The 7,682-nt window shown below is 34.3% G+C and overlaps 1 long non-coding RNA gene across 1 annotated transcript; it reads left to right on the top strand.

The window, feature by feature from the left end:
* Positions 1-752: 752 nt before the first annotated feature.
* LOC118164123 lies at positions 753-6,924 on the top strand. The gene is made up of 2 exons (XR_004749349.1): positions 753-928; positions 5,699-6,924. It is a non-coding gene; the product is annotated as an uncharacterized LOC118164123 (long non-coding RNA).
* Positions 6,925-7,682: the final 758 nt, after the last annotated feature.

Here is a 7,682-nt window from a genome sequence, read left to right as displayed (position 1 = left end):
AATAAGTTGTGGAAAACTTTAGTTGCCAACATTCTAAATTGGAGATATGTGTGATAGTATAGGTTGATGCTAATTTCCTTTTTTTTTTTTTTTTTTTTTTTTTTTTTTTTCCCTGGTCTGTCTTTACTCTTCACTTTTTTTTTTCAAAACAAGGAAGGAAAAGAACTGAAATGCACTTTAATCTTTATTTCTTTCCTTTCAACCACTAGTTCTATAACCGTTCTGACTAAAACTTCTGTGGGAGTTGAGTTAAAATTTCTATTCAGAATGTAGAATACTAAATTTTGGAAGAGCTCTCACATAAAGGTCTGGCCAATAAATAAATAAATAAATAAATAAATAAATTAAATGGAAGTAGTAAAGTAATATTATAGCTGGAAATTTGAGCTCTCAAAAGAGAGAAAGACTCAAGAGTTTCACCAGTTTCTCTCTCTGTCTTTCTTTGTACAAAAATAGTTGCTTAATTAATATAAAGCAGCATTTCCCACTGACTAGTCATATTAAATTAACCTTTTGCTTAACTAACCTTCTGAAAAGTTAAGGTCCATGTAACTCACTTGCTGAAAAGTATGAGTAAAATGTGAGGTCATTATCTGGATATGATGTTTTGCTCTATGTGCATGTTATACACTAGATGTGGAAGGCTAAATTTTCACTTTTTTTTCCCAAATATAGGCAAGTGTCCTAAGTCTTGTTGCTATGCAGGTTAGCCATAGAAACAAACACAAAAGCCAATGTGTTATTTCTATTTTCCCTTCCAGACAGTTTGCCATGGTAAAAAAGACATGCTAGTTATAGCACTGCCAAAATAAATGCAGTATGAGAGATGTCAAACATTTCATCTTCCAAAAGACTATACTGTGCAAAAATGCTAAGCAAGATGGTGGAGAGATTGTAGTCAAACTATCCACATCCTTTTGATGAACAGGTAAGGTGGTAATTATAGTGAAAGGGGAAGTCATTTTTTTTTTACTTTTATCTTTATTGAGAAATTGAAATATACATTAAAACATATTATCTTATTAGTCACACCTTTGTTTATTTAAATAAAAATAACAACAACAAAACACAACAAGAACACAAAAATATTTTTTTCTTCTTTGCCATAATAATATTATTTTACTTTTATATAACCAAGAATCGAGTGAACTTGTAGTCTTCAATGCTCAAAGAGATTTATGCTATATGACATGCACCATTGCTTCACAAAATATTTTACTCTTTCTTTTCAACCCTTTTTAGCTCACAGTCAATGTTTTACTGATCCTAAATAAGTATGAGCAGAAATTGTGGGACAATATTCCTGCCTCCTGCAAAGATAGGAGGATTTTCTTGTGGTTAAGGTGAGAAGTGAGCTAAAAAAGTTAGTTTATTCAGGAGGTTCTACCTCAACTTCCCATGTGATTCCCAGAAAGTCATGCAAAGATGGTCTGAAGTGTAAAAGAGAAGCCTGGCTTCCTTTCTGTTGTTCACTTTAAGTGGGACCTAGATGACTGTCATTTCTGTTTTGGAAAATATTACTTGTGTTTTTTAGGGTGTTTTTTGTTGTTTGTTTTTTCCCCACTTGTAAAATAAGGGAAAGATGAGATTATGATTGATCCTCATTGGTAGTGCAGACACCAGTGAGCAATTTTTTTAAGGACTACAATTTATGCATTTATGAATGTTCAGATATGATGTAATTTTATTATTATTTATTTTTTTAAGGAAAATGTTATAGGCTATTTCTTAGAGTCTATATTAAAATAATTAAAAATAAAATTAAAAAAAGACTTCAGTGGATGGATATGTCACACACTTCATTTATGTAACTATGGGTAATGAAATCTTTATCAGACTCCACCCCTATCTCACCAAATAATTCAATCTGAGAACAACTCTAGCTAGAAAACCTGCACATATATACTCCCTTGGGCATCTTTCTTTCCAATCCACCTCAGCATGATACTGACAGGTTTGACTTTCTTCTTCAGCCTACTAGTTCCTCTTTGCAACTGACAGTCTGTGTCTTGTTGAACAGTGTGTTCTGCAGGCAGCCTTGAAAAATCCTGAAGTCACCGAAATATGGTGAGGACATGGCATCAGAAAATTTCTTGTTGACTTGCTCTTGCTTACTTTTTCTTCTGAGGTTACTCAGTTCCAAAGAAAAGATCCATTTAAGTGTTTATTTAAGAGCAGGAAAGACTTCAAATTTTGCTCATGGATTTAAGTTAACCCCTTTGATACACAATGCATTTTTTGATAGCTTTAGGAATTTTGAGGTTTCATGCAGGGTTAATGTCGAACATACGCTGTTTTCAATATATGCTGCACGTTATTTCAACACATAACTGCTTCTTCAAGTTATCAAAGAGTCAAAGAGTTATTGTGCTTTTCATGAAATGTTAGAAAGATTTAGCATTGTGTTGAGTCCTTTCACATCTTAGGGCCAAAAGGTAAATTATTTCTTAATGAGCCATTCAAGGCTTCCTTTAAAATCAGGAAGGAAAAAAAAAAAAAAAAAAGGATCTCCAGAAAGTGATTCATCTCACTGTAATATAGATGTCTAGGAAAAGTGGTATGAATTCTTCTTTGAGAAGAAAGGGAGGTTCCCTCAGAGAAGGTTCAAAAATCACAAACAAACTGAAGTTATTTTTATTTAGATTTCCACAGTTAGATAAGGTGAATACTGTCATTTATTGAATTCATTTAATAATTAAGCATTTATTTAATTAGAGTTTTCTGTGATGTTTATAAGAATTTTCAATTTAAATACCGTCAAAAAACAACAGGAAACAACAAACAAACAAACAAACAAAGGTCAGTGACTTCTAATCACGTTAAAAATCATTAAAATTTATTAAAGCTTGTAGTTTTTAAGTGACAGATTTGCGAACCTATACCTTTCATCAAGTTTTCCCTGTAAATAACTGAAATTCTCCAAAAACAAACTATTATTTTCAGCAAGTTTGGTAGAATCTTATTACTTAAAAACAAGATTCTAAAAAGACAGGACTGAAGTACCTGGTGGTCATGGTGGACTACAGTTGAACACAAGTGAGCAATATGCCCTTACCTCTAAGAAGGTTAATGCTAACTTGGGCTGCATTAGGCAAAGTATAGCCAGGAGATTGAGGGCGGTGATCCTTCCCCTGTACTCAGCACTGGTGAGGCCACACCTGGAGTGTTGTACCCAGTTGTGTGCTCCCCAGTACAATAGAGACATGTACATACTGGAAAGAGTCCATCAAAGGCATATGAAGATATTGAAGGGACTGGAGAACCTCACCTATGAGGAAAGGCTGAGAGAGATGGGATTGTTCAGCCTGGAGAAGAGAAGGCTTAGGGCTGATTTTGTCAATGTATATAAACACCTGAAGGGAAAGTGCAAAGAAGATGGAGACATGTTATTTTCATCGGTGTACCTGGACAAGAGGCAATGGGCAAAAACTGGAGCATAGGAGGTTCCATCAATTTAGCAGGAAATATTTCTTTACTGTTCAGGTGACTGAGCACTGACCCAGGTTGCCCAAAGAGGTTGTGGAGTCTCCTTCCTCACAGACCTTCAAAAGCTGTTTGGACACGGTCCTGGGTAATCTGCTCCAGGTGTCCTTGCTTGAGCAGGGGCATTGGACCAGATCAGAGGTCCAGAGGTCCAGAGGTCCCTTCCAACTTCAACCACTGTGTGATTCTGTCATTCTGTGGAGTCTGGGCAATATGGATAGTGGTTGTAAAAAATAATTATATATATATATATCCAAATAAAACTGAATAAAAACGATGACAACAAAACAGCATATATAGTACCAGAAATTAAATACAAAATTAAAATCTCCATTTCTACTCAACACTTCCTTCTCTTTGATAATTTTTACTTTGTATTATATGATCCTTCAACAATCTTTGTTATGTGAATTCTATGCTCAGAAAACTCTGTTCATGCTATAGGACCCAGCTTTGTAAAGATAGGTGGAAACAGGACTCGCTGAAGTTTCTCGTAACAGCTTTTTATCTAATCAATGTCCTTACATAGTAAGATAGCATGAACAAATAATATATGGGTAAAAAGTTAGAAATGATAAGCAGGACTATTATTTCTTTCTTCTATCCAACATTCTTACCTGCCATTTGCTTCAAAATTAAACATAAAAAACTCTTAATAAAATGAAGATATCACGTTTAGTTACCAATAAACTTAATATTGATTTTTGTGGTGTTATGTATAAAAGAAAATACTATACTGCATTCCTTTAAAAAGGGTAGACAGTCTCGGAAATACATGAGGGAATCCTGCCACCACTGCTACCTTGAAACATTTTACATATATAGGAAAAAAAAAAAAAAAAAAAAAAAAAAAAAGTTGTTTTGTACATTTTTCTTCACTGTAAACTAAAAGACAAGATGAACTGAGCATTTCCTAAATGCAAGTCACAGATGTAGCATCCATTTGGACATGTTTTTGACACTATCTAAAACCTCAAAACTTCGTCCCTAGCCTTGTATTTGTCACAGTATCCTTCTGAGATTGTCAGAAGCTCCTGTTTGACACAAAACCTGGAGGATATCTGTGGAAAGAGAACAAAACAAAAAGAGGGAGAGAGAGAAAGAAACTAAAGATTTTTGCCAAACAAATAAGTTTGTCAGTTATCCTAAAAAAAAAGCTGTTGTAGTTCTGCTCCATACTAAAGATTTAAAAATAATTACCTAATGTCTCAACCAACAGTGTTTTTGTTTGTCTCATTGTTTGCTTGTGGTTTGGTTTGGTTTGGATTGGATTGGATTGGTTTAGTTTGGCTTGGTTTGGTTTGGCTTGGTTTGGCTTGGTTTAGTGAGTTTAGTTTAGTTTAGTTTTAGTTTAGTTTGGTTTAGTTTTTTTGTTTGTTTGTTCATTTTGTTGTTGTTTTTATTATTCTTATTATTTAGACACACAAACAGAGGTGGGGAAAAAATTGGGGAAAAAATAAAAGGGGTAGCCAATATATATCTATACATCTATATCTATATATATCAGAATGTTTTTTAATAGCTTTTTTGGACAGTTTTTATTTCTAATAAAGAATAAAATCCTGAAGTGTGTAGACTTCAGTCATACAAAGGAGTTTGTGAAGAAAGAATTCCTGTGTCTCCATCAAGGTGCATAGTTCTGAAAGATTTTCTCTGGAGAATCAATAAAGCAAGTTCATGACAAGACTGGTATAAAACACTTAGTCCTTACACTTCTTACACTTACATTACTAACTACAGTATATTCCCAGTTCTTTACCTTCCTCTGTGTGTATTACTAACTCTTTACGTAAGATAAAGGTCCATAACTGCCTAACATTCAGGTTAGGTGCATATCAAGAATTGCTGTTATGTCTACAGCACAGACCTCCTAATGAATTCCAAATGAAGCAATCATTGGATAAAATGCATAGACTGGTCTCCCCCTCTTAAGTCCATTCTCTGGTTTCTACAGAATACAGATAATGCCTTTAGAGCTGTGTTCAGAAGCTAGGTCCTCCCTCCTGTACAAACTGGACAGCACTGCTCTCAAGCTACCCAACTGAAAAGCCTATTTCAAATTCAGTGTCCACAAAAAATTTTGTCCAGGACCTCATCCTAGCAATGGACCATCCTACAGAGACATTTCCTCAGTTCCTCTTGTTTCTCTAATTCAAAAAAAAAGAAAAAAAAAAAAGAAAAAAAAAAGCTATATTTATTTATTTGCTTTTTCCAGTATCACACCACTTTCATAAAAGAACAGAAGTTTGTGCTGGGACCACATAGAGATTGAATCATGAAGGGTGTCATCTTTCAGTTCCCAAGTTTGGTAAAACATTTTAGTTACTGAATTCATATATAGAACATAGTATTGCTGTTTGTTCTTCCAATATTTTTAAAGGAATAAAAGTGATATTTCCATGGTATGCCACTTAACTCAAATGTATTTTTACAGAAATAGAGACATAAGCTCCTCAGAGGACTGGGGTTTTAAATCAAAACTAACTTTTTGTATTTCAGATTCTTGATTGACACAGTTCTCCACAAACAGTGCACTTGTTGTGTATCTTCCATGATTAAATCTAGATGTTACTTGTCATATATAATGGCACATCATTAATTCTTCACAGAACTGGTTTCTAAATAAAGTAGATATAATTTAATTTGATATACACCTACTTTAAAACTGCCTTGTAGTCATTTGTCTACCACAGAATTATAACGATATTCATGCAAAGTATTACATATATGTGTATGCACACGTAAACAGCTCAGAGTTTCTGTTTCCCTCAATTTATTTTATGCCTCTGACATATGTCAGGTACATTTTTTCTTCTTTTAAAGAAAACACATTTGGCAACTTTTCTAACGATAAAATATAGGAAGTAACACTACCATATCTCACTGAGTACTGAAAGGACTATTTTAGTTAGTGCAGATGCAGTGGTAAGACAACAGAAAAGTCATTTGTATGTCCTAACAATTACCCCTGGTGACAGTTTGATAAGAAATCTCATACAAGTTCTTTCTGATGTTCCCAAGATCTCCAGACACTTTGCAAGATGAAGTGGAATCAATCTAAATGAGAAATAATTTTCTTCACAACATTTTTTTGCTTAGGTATAAATATGAAGCTCATTAAAGTTAATGATAATAATAATAGTTCCACTGACTTCCTTGGGCTTTGACTCAAGTTCCATGAATATTGTTTAATTACTACATGGACATTTTTACTGCTATTTAGAGCCAGCCAGTCTGAGAGTTGATTAAGTCTGTTGCCTCTTCGTTTGCTAGCCAGAAGCTCAACAGTCACCAACTGTGGCTTACTTAACCCTCCAAATGAAAAAGATATAGTGCTTGCTACAACCATGATGTTCTGCATTTGTTCTAGTTCCTAATTTAACTTAACCCCTAACTTAACCCTTGCTGAAAATGACAAAGAAAAAGGAGGAGGGAAACAAACAAACACACACACACACACACAAAACCAACCAATGAACCAACCAACCAAACAAACAAACAAAAAAATAACAGCTTTGTAACAGAGATGAAATCTCAGATGTATGTCAAGGTTTCTGCACTGACTTTAAAGTATTGGCCAGCATGATTCCCATTGTTTCTGTTTTGTGTCTGACAATATCTCTTCTCTCAGGTAACAAGGACAAGAGGGAATGGCTTCAAGTTGTGCAAGGGGAGGTTCAGGTTAGAAATTAGGAGACGTTTCTTCTCAGAAAGAGTGGGTAGGTCTTGAAATGGGTTGCCCAGGAAAGTGATGGAGTCACCGTCCCTGGAGGTATTTAAGGAAAGGTTGGACATGGTGCTTAGGGACATGGTTTACTGGGTGATATTGATGGTAGGGAGACAGTTGAACCAGATGATCTTGGAGGTCTTTTCTAACCTTAATGATTCTATGATTCTATGTTAATTTCAAAATCTACTCAATTCCTCAGACATATTTTATTGGATATTGGAGATAGTGATTCTGCATAGCTGTAGTTTTGTCTCTTATCATTTACTTCTTTCAGCGATACGTTTTCTAATGAACATTTCATTTAATTTCTTCTTCTTCCATCTTCACTTCTTTTCCAGTTTATGTTGTATAGTCAATTATTCTAACATAATGGATAAAACTGGATGCTTTGCCTCTAACTCCTTATTTCTATTCCTCCACTTCTAATAGATATGCAGGTAGGCAGGTAAACACATATGAAACACATATG

This window comes from Oxyura jamaicensis, chromosome 3 (assembly GCF_011077185.1).
Source record: "Oxyura jamaicensis isolate SHBP4307 breed ruddy duck chromosome 3, BPBGC_Ojam_1.0, whole genome shotgun sequence".
Classification (NCBI taxonomy): domain Eukaryota; kingdom Metazoa; phylum Chordata; class Aves; order Anseriformes; family Anatidae; genus Oxyura; species Oxyura jamaicensis.
This window is presented reverse-complemented; position numbering and strand designations above follow the sequence as displayed.